This window comes from Ambystoma mexicanum, chromosome 1p (assembly GCF_040938575.1).
Source record: "Ambystoma mexicanum isolate Mex_15411 chromosome 1p, UKY_AmexF1_1, whole genome shotgun sequence".
Taxonomy (NCBI): domain Eukaryota; kingdom Metazoa; phylum Chordata; class Amphibia; order Caudata; family Ambystomatidae; genus Ambystoma; species Ambystoma mexicanum.
In genome coordinates this window covers 12,821,197-12,833,502 of record NC_090921.1, presented here as the reverse complement: position 1 = coordinate 12,833,502, position 12,306 = coordinate 12,821,197, and the positions used below count along the sequence as shown (strand labels likewise).

General features: G+C 47.9%; 10 non-coding genes across 10 annotated transcripts; all 10 read right to left on the bottom strand.

Moving 5' to 3' along the window:
- Window positions 1-726: 726 nt before the first annotated feature.
- Window positions 727-808, bottom strand: TRNAL-UAG (transfer RNA leucine (anticodon UAG)). The gene has a single exon. It is a non-coding gene; the product is annotated as a tRNA-Leu (tRNA).
- A 1,144-nt stretch (window positions 809-1,952) lies between these two features.
- On the bottom strand, window positions 1,953-2,034 carry TRNAL-UAG (transfer RNA leucine (anticodon UAG)). Its single transcript has one exon. It is a non-coding gene; the product is annotated as a tRNA-Leu (tRNA).
- A 1,144-nt stretch (window positions 2,035-3,178) lies between these two features.
- TRNAL-UAG (transfer RNA leucine (anticodon UAG)) lies at window positions 3,179-3,260 on the bottom strand. The gene has a single exon. It is a non-coding gene; the product is annotated as a tRNA-Leu (tRNA).
- A 1,144-nt stretch (window positions 3,261-4,404) lies between these two features.
- On the bottom strand, window positions 4,405-4,486 carry TRNAL-UAG (transfer RNA leucine (anticodon UAG)). Its single transcript has one exon. It is a non-coding gene; the product is annotated as a tRNA-Leu (tRNA).
- A 1,144-nt stretch (window positions 4,487-5,630) lies between these two features.
- TRNAL-UAG (transfer RNA leucine (anticodon UAG)) lies at window positions 5,631-5,712 on the bottom strand. Its single transcript has one exon. It is a non-coding gene; the product is annotated as a tRNA-Leu (tRNA).
- Window positions 5,713-6,856: 1,144 nt separating this feature from the next.
- TRNAL-UAG (transfer RNA leucine (anticodon UAG)) lies at window positions 6,857-6,938 on the bottom strand. The gene has a single exon. It is a non-coding gene; the product is annotated as a tRNA-Leu (tRNA).
- Window positions 6,939-8,082: 1,144 nt separating this feature from the next.
- On the bottom strand, window positions 8,083-8,164 carry TRNAL-UAG (transfer RNA leucine (anticodon UAG)). Its single transcript has one exon. It is a non-coding gene; the product is annotated as a tRNA-Leu (tRNA).
- A 1,144-nt stretch (window positions 8,165-9,308) lies between these two features.
- Window positions 9,309-9,390, bottom strand: TRNAL-UAG (transfer RNA leucine (anticodon UAG)). The gene has a single exon. It is a non-coding gene; the product is annotated as a tRNA-Leu (tRNA).
- Window positions 9,391-10,534: 1,144 nt separating this feature from the next.
- TRNAL-UAG (transfer RNA leucine (anticodon UAG)) lies at window positions 10,535-10,616 on the bottom strand. Its single transcript has one exon. It is a non-coding gene; the product is annotated as a tRNA-Leu (tRNA).
- A 1,144-nt stretch (window positions 10,617-11,760) lies between these two features.
- TRNAL-UAG (transfer RNA leucine (anticodon UAG)) lies at window positions 11,761-11,842 on the bottom strand. The gene has a single exon. It is a non-coding gene; the product is annotated as a tRNA-Leu (tRNA).
- Between the last annotated feature and the right edge of the window lie 464 nt (window positions 11,843-12,306).

Here is a 12,306-nt window from a genome sequence, read left to right as displayed (position 1 = left end):
TGCATTCTTTCAGTCAACATCCCGCCCCATTTAGTGCTCACGTTTTTAAAGAAGTCCACCATTAGCCCGCAGTGTAAGCCTACCCGGGGCCTCCGCCGATGGTCCATGGTGTGTGGGATCCTTACTGGACCAACCCCAGCCGTAACGCAAATCTTAGCTTTGTCTCATTCGACCCCTAACTCGACCCAAGGAGCTACTGCAAACTCTTAGCCTAACACTAGCCCTAAATGAAAGACGCCTATTGTCCTCACATGTGGGATTTTGTTCTCGCTGCTAGTGCATACGAAACTTGGTTCCGACGTGTCCAGGAGTGGGAGAATTACCAGGGACCTTGCAATCTCGTGCCTGGGGGTTTCTAAGCTGGGCATAGGAGCTCCACTGGATGGAGCCAAGTGTCTTGAACTGAGTTTTTGTGATGCAGCAGGAAAAGGCGCTGCAAAAAGGAGCAACTACCAAGGCAAAGAGATGTGCATTCATTAGGGCATCGTGTCGGCAGATTTGTGGCCCTGCCAAGCACGTGTTTATTGACAGGATCGTGAACGCATGTCCGTTTTCAGTGAACAGTGATTTATGCTTTACCCTTTTTTGGTGAAAACGCACACGAGTCAGATGTGTGCTTTCAGTCTGGGTGTTCAGAAAAGCAAGAATTCATAAACACATGCCATTCCCTGGCTCCCAATTGTCCTGTCTGTACACGTGGCATGAAGATAAAAAAGAAACAGCTATTGGCAGCGGTGGGATTCGAACCCACGCCTCCAAAGAGACTGGAGCCTAAATCCAGCGCCTAAGACCGCTCGGCCACGCTACCCTGCTGGTACTGAAACGAGAGCCTCTGAGACCTGTATTTTTTTAGGGATTGGCTGGTTTGGCCATTAATTCAAAATCAAAGCAAAGCATGAACTTGGATTGAATTCTAGCACTGGCTGTGCAAAGCCCGAACTGAACAATAAAGCACACTTGTCAGCCTGAAATTGAAATGTCACCTTTCGGGAGTGCTCTGTTCAACAGCAGTCTGGTAGCCTAGTGGTCAATGTCAGCACCCCTCCATCCAGCAGTCTTGAGTTCAATTCCCGGTGAGGGAGGTCAGATCTTTTCTAGGTTTTTTTTGGTTCTAAAAATGTTTGGGAAGCGAAGGTTCAGGAACATTGCCGGTAGGGAGAGTAAGCTCTTTAAAGGCATGCAATGAGATGTGTTTTTCTTTATTTCTGCATATTTCTGTAGCTAGCTGCATTCTTTCAGTCAACATCCCGCCCCATTTAGTGCTCACGTTTTTAAAGAAGTCCACCATTAGCCCGCAGTGTAAGCCTACCCGGGGCCTCCGCCGATGGTCCATGGTGTGTGGGATCCTTACTGGACCAACCCCAGCCGTAACGCAAATCTTAGCTTTGTCTCATTCGACCCCTAACTCGACCCAAGGAGCTACTGCAAACTCTTAGCCTAACACTAGCCCTAAATGAAAGACGCCTATTGTCCTCACATGTGGGATTTTGTTCTCGCTGCTAGTGCATACGAAACTTGGTTCCGACGTGTCCAGGAGTGGGAGAATTACCAGGGACCTTGCAATCTCGTGCCTGGGGGTTTCTAAGCTGGGCATAGGAGCTCCACTGGATGGAGCCAAGTGTCTTGAACTGAGTTTTTGTGATGCAGCAGGAAAAGGCGCTGCAAAAAGGAGCAACTACCAAGGCAAAGAGATGTGCATTCATTAGGGCATCGTGTCGGCAGATTTGTGGCCCTGCCAAGCACGTGTTTATTGACAGGATCGTGAACGCATGTCCGTTTTTAGTGAACAGTGATTTATGCTTTACCCTTTTTTGGTGAAAACGCACACGAGTCAGATGTGTGCTTTCAGTCTGGGTGTTCAGAAAAGCAAGAATTCATAAACACATGCCATTCCCTGGCTCCCAATTGTCCTGTCTGTACACGTGGCATGAAGATAAAAAAGAAACAGCTATTGGCAGCGGTGGGATTCGAACCCACGCCTCCAAAGAGACTGGAGCCTAAATCCAGCGCCTTAGACCGCTCGGCCACGCTACCCTGCTGGTACTGAAACGAGAGCCTCTGAGACCTGTATTTTTTTAGGGATTGGCTGGTTTGGCCATTAATTCAAAATCAAAGCAAAGCATGAACTTGGATTGAATTCTAGCACTGGCTGTGCAAAGCCCGAACTGAACAATAAAGCACACTTGTCAGCCTGAAATTGAAATGTCACCTTTCGGGAGTGCTCTGTTCAACAGCAGTCTGGTAGCCTAGTGGTCAATGTCAGCACCCCTCCATCCAGCAGTCTTGAGTTCAATTCCCGGTGAGGGAGGTCAGATCTTTTCTAGGTTTTTTTTGGTTCTAAAAATGTTTGGGAAGCGAAGGTTCAGGAACATTGCCGGTAGGGAGAGTAAGCTCTTTAAAGGCATGCAATGAGATGTGTTTTTCTTTATTTCTGCATATTTCTGTAGCTAGCTGCATTCTTTCAGTCAACATCCCGCCCCATTTAGTGCTCACGTTTTTAAAGAAGTCCACCATTAGCCCGCAGTGTAAGCCTACCCGGGGCCTCCGCCGATGGTCCATGGTGTGTGGGATCCTTACTGGACCAACCCCAGCCGTAACGCAAATCTTAGCTTTGTCTCATTCGACCCCTAACTCGACCCAAGGAGCTACTGCAAACTCTTAGCCTAACACTAGCCCTAAATGAAAGACGCCTATTGTCCTCACATGTGGGATTTTGTTCTCGCTGCTAGTGCATACGAAACTTGGTTCCGACGTGTCCAGGAGTGGGAGAATTACCAGGGACCTTGCAATCTCGTGCCTGGGGGTTTCTAAGCTGGGCATAGGAGCTCCACTGGATGGAGCCAAGTGTCTTGAACTGAGTTTTTGTGATGCAGCAGGAAAAGGCGCTGCAAAAAGGAGCAACTACCAAGGCAAAGAGATGTGCATTCATTAGGGCATCGTGTCGGCAGATTTGTGGCCCTGCCAAGCACGTGTTTATTGACAGGATCGTGAACGCATGTCCGTTTTCAGTGAACAGTGATTTATGCTTTACCCTTTTTTGGTGAAAACGCACACGAGTCAGATGTGTGCTTTCAGTCTGGGTGTTCAGAAAAGCAAGAATTCATAAACACATGCCATTCCCTGGCTCCCAATTGTCCTGTCTGTACACGTGGCATGAAGATAAAAAAGAAACAGCTATTGGCAGCGGTGGGATTCGAACCCACGCCTCCAAAGAGACTGGAGCCTAAATCCAGCGCCTAAGACCGCTCGGCCACGCTACCCTGCTGGTACTGAAACGAGAGCCTCTGAGACCTGTATTTTTTTAGGGATTGGCTGGTTTGGCCATTAATTCAAAATCAAAGCAAAGCATGAACTTGGATTGAATTCTAGCACTGGCTGTGCAAAGCCCGAACTGAACAATAAAGCACACTTGTCAGCCTGAAATTGAAATGTCACCTTTCGGGAGTGCTCTGTTCAACAGCAGTCTGGTAGCCTAGTGGTCAATGTCAGCACCCCTCCATCCAGCAGTCTTGAGTTCAATTCCCGGTGAGGGAGGTCAGATCTTTTCTAGGTTTTTTTTGGTTCTAAAAATGTTTGGGAAGCGAAGGTTCAGGAACATTGCCGGTAGGGAGAGTAAGCTCTTTAAAGGCATGCAATGAGATGTGTTTTTCTTTATTTCTGCATATTTCTGTAGCTAGCTGCATTCTTTCAGTCAACATCCCGCCCCATTTAGTGCTCACGTTTTTAAAGAAGTCCACCATTAGCCCGCAGTGTAAGCCTACCCGGGGCCTCCGCCGATGGTCCATGGTGTGTGGGATCCTTACTGGACCAACCCCAGCCGTAACGCAAATCTTAGCTTTGTCTCATTCGACCCCTAACTCGACCCAAGGAGCTACTGCAAACTCTTAGCCTAACACTAGCCCTAAATGAAAGACGCCTATTGTCCTCACATGTGGGATTTTGTTCTCGCTGCTAGTGCATACGAAACTTGGTTCCGACGTGTCCAGGAGTGGGAGAATTACCAGGGACCTTGCAATCTCGTGCCTGGGGGTTTCTAAGCTGGGCATAGGAGCTCCACTGGATGGAGCCAAGTGTCTTGAACTGAGTTTTTGTGATGCAGCAGGAAAAGGCGCTGCAAAAAGGAGCAACTACCAAGGCAAAGAGATGTGCATTCATTAGGGCATCGTGTCGGCAGATTTGTGGCCCTGCCAAGCACGTGTTTATTGACAGGATCGTGAACGCATGTCCGTTTTCAGTGAACAGTGATTTATGCTTTACCCTTTTTTGGTGAAAACGCACACGAGTCAGATGTGTGCTTTCAGTCTGGGTGTTCAGAAAAGCAAGAATTCATAAACACATGCCATTCCCTGGCTCCCAATTGTCCTGTCTGTACACGTGGCATGAAGATAAAAAAGAAACAGCTATTGGCAGCGGTGGGATTCGAACCCACGCCTCCAAAGAGACTGGAGCCTAAATCCAGCGCCTTAGACCGCTCGGCCACGCTACCCTGCTGGTACTGAAACGAGAGCCTCTGAGACCTGTATTTTTTTAGGGATTGGCTGGTTTGGCCATTAATTCAAAATCAAAGCAAAGCATGAACTTGGATTGAATTCTAGCACTGGCTGTGCAAAGCCCGAACTGAACAATAAAGCACACTTGTCAGCCTGAAATTGAAATGTCACCTTTCGGGAGTGCTCTGTTCAACAGCAGTCTGGTAGCCTAGTGGTCAATGTCAGCACCCCTCCATCCAGCAGTCTTGAGTTCAATTCCCGGTGAGGGAGGTCAGATCTTTTCTAGGTTTTTTTTGGTTCTAAAAATGTTTGGGAAGCGAAGGTTCAGGAACATTGCCGGTAGGGAGAGTAAGCTCTTTAAAGGCATGCAATGAGATGTGTTTTTCTTTATTTCTGCATATTTCTGTAGCTAGCTGCATTCTTTCAGTCAACATCCCGCCCCATTTAGTGCTCACGTTTTTAAAGAAGTCCACCATTAGCCCGCAGTGTAAGCCTACCCGGGGCCTCCGCCGATGGTCCATGGTGTGTGGGATCCTTACTGGACCAACCCCAGCCGTAACGCAAATCTTAGCTTTGTCTCATTCGACCCCTAACTCGACCCAAGGAGCTACTGCAAACTCTTAGCCTAACACTAGCCCTAAATGAAAGACGCCTATTGTCCTCACATGTGGGATTTTGTTCTCGCTGCTAGTGCATACGAAACTTGGTTCCGACGTGTCCAGGAGTGGGAGAATTACCAGGGACCTTGCAATCTCGTGCCTGGGGGTTTCTAAGCTGGGCATAGGAGCTCCACTGGATGGAGCCAAGTGTCTTGAACTGAGTTTTTGTGATGCAGCAGGAAAAGGCGCTGCAAAAAGGAGCAACTACCAAGGCAAAGAGATGTGCATTCATTAGGGCATCGTGTCGGCAGATTTGTGGCCCTGCCAAGCACGTGTTTATTGACAGGATCGTGAACGCATGTCCGTTTTCAGTGAACAGTGATTTATGCTTTACCCTTTTTTGGTGAAAACGCACACGAGTCAGATGTGTGCTTTCAGTCTGGGTGTTCAGAAAAGCAAGAATTCATAAACACATGCCATTCCCTGGCTCCCAATTGTCCTGTCTGTACACGTGGCATGAAGATAAAAAAGAAACAGCTATTGGCAGCGGTGGGATTCGAACCCACGCCTCCAAAGAGACTGGAGCCTAAATCCAGCGCCTAAGACCGCTCGGCCACGCTACCCTGCTGGTACTGAAACGAGAGCCTCTGAGACCTGTATTTTTTTAGGGATTGGCTGGTTTGGCCATTAATTCAAAATCAAAGCAAAGCATGAACTTGGATTGAATTCTAGCACTGGCTGTGCAAAGCCCGAACTGAACAATAAAGCACACTTGTCAGCCTGAAAATGAAATGTCACCTTTCGGGAGTGCTCTGTTCAACAGCAGTCTGGTAGCCTAGTGGTCAATGTCAGCACCCCTCCATCCAGCAGTCTTGAGTTCAATTCCCGGTGAGGGAGGTCAGATCTTTTCTAGGTTTTTTTTGGTTCTAAAAATGTTTGGGAAGCGAAGGTTCAGGAACATTGCCGGTAGGGAGAGTAAGCTCTTTAAAGGCATGCAATGAGATGTGTTTTTCTTTATTTCTGCATATTTCTGTAGCTAGCTGCATTCTTTCAGTCAACATCCCGCCCCATTTAGTGCTCACGTTTTTAAAGAAGTCCACCATTAGCCCGCAGTGTAAGCCTACCCGGGGCCTCCGCCGATGGTCCATGGTGTGTGGGATCCTTACTGGACCAACCCCAGCCGTAACGCAAATCTTAGCTTTGTCTCATTCGACCCCTAACTCGACCCAAGGAGCTACTGCAAACTCTTAGCCTAACACTAGCCCTAAATGAAAGACGCCTATTGTCCTCACATGTGGGATTTTGTTCTCGCTGCTAGTGCATACGAAACTTGGTTCCGACGTGTCCAGGAGTGGGAGAATTACCAGGGACCTTGCAATCTCGTGCCTGGGGGTTTCTAAGCTGGGCATAGGAGCTCCACTGGATGGAGCCAAGTGTCTTGAACTGAGTTTTTGTGATGCAGCAGGAAAAGGCGCTGCAAAAAGGAGCAACTACCAAGGCAAAGAGATGTGCATTCATTAGGGCATCGTGTCGGCAGATTTGTGGCCCTGCCAAGCACGTGTTTATTGACAGGATCGTGAACGCATGTCCGTTTTCAGTGAACAGTGATTTATGCTTTACCCTTTTTTGGTGAAAACGCACACGAGTCAGATGTGTGCTTTCAGTCTGGGTGTTCAGAAAAGCAAGAATTCATAAACACATGCCATTCCCTGGCTCCCAATTGTCCTGTCTGTACACGTGGCATGAAGATAAAAAAGAAACAGCTATTGGCAGCGGTGGGATTCGAACCCACGCCTCCAAAGAGACTGGAGCCTAAATCCAGCGCCTTAGACCGCTCGGCCACGCTACCCTGCTGGTACTGAAACGAGAGCCTCTGAGACCTGTATTTTTTTAGGGATTGGCTGGTTTGGCCATTAATTCAAAATCAAAGCAAAGCATGAACTTGGATTGAATTCTAGCACTGGCTGTGCAAAGCCCGAACTGAACAATAAAGCACACTTGTCAGCCTGAAATTGAAATGTCACCTTTCGGGAGTGCTCTGTTCAACAGCAGTCTGGTAGCCTAGTGGTCAATGTCAGCACCCCTCCATCCAGCAGTCTTGAGTTCAATTCCCGGTGAGGGAGGTCAGATCTTTTCTAGGTTTTTTTTGGTTCTAAAAATGTTTGGGAAGCGAAGGTTCAGGAACATTGCCGGTAGGGAGAGTAAGCTCTTTAAAGGCATGCAATGAGATGTGTTTTTCTTTATTTCTGCATATTTCTGTAGCTAGCTGCATTCTTTCAGTCAACATCCCGCCCCATTTAGTGCTCACGTTTTTAAAGAAGTCCACCATTAGCCCGCAGTGTAAGCCTACCCGGGGCCTCCGCCGATGGTCCATGGTGTGTGGGATCCTTACTGGACCAACCCCAGCCGTAACGCAAATCTTAGCTTTGTCTCATTCGACCCCTAACTCGACCCAAGGAGCTACTGCAAACTCTTAGCCTAACACTAGCCCTAAATGAAAGACGCCTATTGTCCTCACATGTGGGATTTTGTTCTCGCTGCTAGTGCATACGAAACTTGGTTCCGACGTGTCCAGGAGTGGGAGAATTACCAGGGACCTTGCAATCTCGTGCCTGGGGGTTTCTAAGCTGGGCATAGGAGCTCCACTGGATGGAGCCAAGTGTCTTGAACTGAGTTTTTGTGATGCAGCAGGAAAAGGCGCTGCAAAAAGGAGCAACTACCAAGGCAAAGAGATGTGCATTCATTAGGGCATCGTGTCGGCAGATTTGTGGCCCTGCCAAGCACGTGTTTATTGACAGGATCGTGAACGCATGTCCGTTTTCAGTGAACAGTGATTTATGCTTTACCCTTTTTTGGTGAAAACGCACACGAGTCAGATGTGTGCTTTCAGTCTGGGTGTTCAGAAAAGCAAGAATTCATAAACACATGCCATTCCCTGGCTCCCAATTGTCCTGTCTGTACACGTGGCATGAAGATAAAAAAGAAACAGCTATTGGCAGCGGTGGGATTCGAACCCACGCCTCCAAAGAGACTGGAGCCTAAATCCAGCGCCTTAGACCGCTCGGCCACGCTACCCTGCTGGTACTGAAACGAGAGCCTCTGAGACCTGTATTTTTTTAGGGATTGGCTGGTTTGGCCATTAATTCAAAATCAAAGCAAAGCATGAACTTGGATTGAATTCTAGCACTGGCTGTGCAAAGCCCGAACTGAACAATAAAGCACACTTGTCAGCCTGAAATTGAAATGTCACCTTTCGGGAGTGCTCTGTTCAACAGCAGTCTGGTAGCCTAGTGGTCAATGTCAGCACCCCTCCATCCAGCAGTCTTGAGTTCAATTCCCGGTGAGGGAGGTCAGATCTTTTCTAGGTTTTTTTTGGTTCTAAAAATGTTTGGGAAGCGAAGGTTCAGGAACATTGCCGGTAGGGAGAGTAAGCTCTTTAAAGGCATGCAATGAGATGTGTTTTTCTTTATTTCTGCATATTTCTGTAGCTAGCTGCATTCTTTCAGTCAACATCCCGCCCCATTTAGTGCTCACGTTTTTAAAGAAGTCCACCATTAGCCCGCAGTGTAAGCCTACCCGGGGCCTCCGCCGATGGTCCATGGTGTGTGGGATCCTTACTGGACCAACCCCAGCCGTAACGCAAATCTTAGCTTTGTCTCATTCGACCCCTAACTCGACCCAAGGAGCTACTGCAAACTCTTAGCCTAACACTAGCCCTAAATGAAAGACGCCTATTGTCCTCACATGTGGGATTTTGTTCTCGCTGCTAGTGCATACGAAACTTGGTTCCGACGTGTCCAGGAGTGGGAGAATTACCAGGGACCTTGCAATCTCGTGCCTGGGGGTTTCTAAGCTGGGCATAGGAGCTCCACTGGATGGAGCCAAGTGTCTTGAACTGAGTTTTTGTGATGCAGCAGGAAAAGGCGCTGCAAAAAGGAGCAACTACCAAGGCAAAGAGATGTGCATTCATTAGGGCATCGTGTCGGCAGATTTGTGGCCCTGCCAAGCACGTGTTTATTGACAGGATCGTGAACGCATGTCCGTTTTCAGTGAACAGTGATTTATGCTTTACCCTTTTTTGGTGAAAACGCACACGAGTCAGATGTGTGCTTTCAGTCTGGGTGTTCAGAAAAGCAAGAATTCATAAACACATGCCATTCCCTGGCTCCCAATTGTCCTGTCTGTACACGTGGCATGAAGATAAAAAAGAAACAGCTATTGGCAGCGGTGGGATTCGAACCCACGCCTCCAAAGAGACTGGAGCCTAAATCCAGCGCCTTAGACCGCTCGGCCACGCTACCCTGCTGGTACTGAAACGAGAGCCTCTGAGACCTGTATTTTTTTAGGGATTGGCTGGTTTGGCCATTAATTCAAAATCAAAGCAAAGCATGAACTTGGATTGAATTCTAGCACTGGCTGTGCAAAGCCCGAACTGAACAATAAAGCACACTTGTCAGCCTGAAATTGAAATGTCACCTTTCGGGAGTGCTCTGTTCAACAGCAGTCTGGTAGCCTAGTGGTCAATGTCAGCACCCCTCCATCCAGCAGTCTTGAGTTCAATTCCCGGTGAGGGAGGTCAGATCTTTTCTAGGTTTTTTTTGGTTCTAAAAATGTTTGGGAAGCGAAGGTTCAGGAACATTGCCGGTAGGGAGAGTAAGCTCTTTAAAGGCATGCAATGAGATGTGTTTTTCTTTATTTCTGCATATTTCTGTAGCTAGCTGCATTCTTTCAGTCAACATCCCGCCCCATTTAGTGCTCACGTTTTTAAAGAAGTCCACCATTAGCCCGCAGTGTAAGCCTACCCGGGGCCTCCGCCGATGGTCCATGGTGTGTGGGATCCTTACTGGACCAACCCCAGCCGTAACGCAAATCTTAGCTTTGTCTCATTCGACCCCTAACTCGACCCAAGGAGCTACTGCAAACTCTTAGCCTAACACTAGCCCTAAATGAAAGACGCCTATTGTCCTCACATGTGGGATTTTGTTCTCGCTGCTAGTGCATACGAAACTTGGTTCCGACGTGTCCAGGAGTGGGAGAATTACCAGGGACCTTGCAATCTCGTGCCTGGGGGTTTCTAAGCTGGGCATAGGAGCTCCACTGGATGGAGCCAAGTGTCTTGAACTGAGTTTTTGTGATGCAGCAGGAAAAGGCGCTGCAAAAAGGAGCAACTACCAAGGCAAAGAGATGTGCATTCATTAGGGCATCGTGTCGGCAGATTTGTGGCCCTGCCAAGCACGTGTTTATTGACAGGATCGTGAACGCATGTCCGTTTTCAGTGAACAGTGATTTATGCTTTACCCTTTTTTGGTGAAAACGCACACGAGTCAGATGTGTGCTTTCAGTCTGGGTGTTCAGAAAAGCAAGAATTCATAAACACATGCCATTCCCTGGCTCCCAATTGTCCTGTCTGTACACGTGGCATGAAGATAAAAAAGAAACAGCTATTGGCAGCGGTGGGATTCGAACCCACGCCTCCAAAGAGACTGGAGCCTAAATCCAGCGCCTTAGACCGCTCGGCCACGCTACCCTGCTGGTACTGAAACGAGAGCCTCTGAGACCTGTATTTTTTTAGGGATTGGCTGGTTTGGCCATTAATTCAAAATCAAAGCAAAGCATGAACTTGGATTGAATTCTAGCACTGGCTGTGCAAAGCCCGAACTGAACAATAAAGCACACTTGTCAGCCTGAAATTGAAATGTCACCTTTCGGGAGTGCTCTGTTCAACAGCAGTCTGGTAGCCTAGTGGTCAATGTCAGCACCCCTCCATCCAGCAGTCTTGAGTTCAATTCCCGGTGAGGGAGGTCAGATCTTTTCTAGGTTTTTTTTGGTTCTAAAAATGTTTGGGAAGCGAAGGTTCAGGAACATTGCCGGTAGGGAGAGTAAGCTCTTTAAAGGCATGCAATGAGATGTGTTTTTCTTTATTTCTGCATATTTCTGTAGCTAGCTGCATTCTTTCAGTCAACATCCCGCCCCATTTAGTGCTCACGTTTTTAAAGAAGTCCACCATTAGCCCGCAGTGTAAGCCTACCCGGGGCCTCCGCCGATGGTCCATGGTGTGTGGGATCCTTACTGGACCAACCCCAGCCGTAACGCAAATCTTAGCTTTGTCTCATTCGACCCCTAACTCGACCCAAGGAGCTACTGCAAACTCTTAGCCTAACACTAGCCCTAAATGAAAGACGCCTATTGTCCTCACATGTGGGATTTTGTTCTCGCTGCTAGTGCATACGAAACTTGGTTCCGACGTGTCCAGGAGTGGGAGAATTACCAGGGACCTTGCAATCTCGTGCCTGGGGGTTTCTAAGCTGGGCATAGGAGCTCCACTGGATGGAGCCAAGTGTCTTGAACTGAGTTTTTGTGATGCAGCAGGAAAAGGCGCTGCAAAAAGGAGCAACTACCAAGGCAAAGAGATGTGCATTCATTAGGGCATCGTGTCGGCAGATTTGTGGCCCTGCCAAGCACGTGTTTATTGACAGGATCGTGAACGCATGTCCGTTTTCAGTGAACAGTGATTTATGCTTTACCCTTTTTTGGTGAAAACGCACACGAGTCAGATGTGTGCTTTCAGTCTGGGTGTTCAGAAAAGCAAGAATTCATAAACACATGCCATTCCCTGGCTCCCAATTGTCCTGTCTGTACACGTGGCATGAAGATAAAAAAGAAACAGCTATTGGCAGCGGTGGGATTCGAACCCACGCCTCCAAAGAGACTGGAGCCTAAATCCAGCGCCTTAGACCGCTCGGCCACGCTACCCTGCTGGTACTGAAACGAGAGCCTCTGAGACCTGTATTTTTTTAGGGATTGGCTGGTTTGGCCATTAATTCAAAATCAAAGCAAAGCATGAACTTGGATTGAATTCTAGCACTGGCTGTGCAAAGCCCGAACTGAACAATAAAGCACACTTGTCAGCCTGAAATTGAAATGTCACCTTTCGGGAGTGCTCTGTTCAACAGCAGTCTGGTAGCCTAGTGGTCAATGTCAGCACCCCTCCATCCAGCAGTCTTGAGTTCAATTCCCGGTGAGGGAGGTCAGATCTTTTCTAGGTTTTTTTTGGTTCTAAAAATGTTTGGGAAGCGAAGGTTCAGGAACATTGCCGGTAGGGAGAGTAAGCTCTTTAAAGGCATGCAATGAGATGTGTTTTTCTTTATTTCTGCATATTTCTGTAGCTAGCTGCATTCTTTCAGTCAACATCCCGCCCCATTTAGTGCTCACGTTTT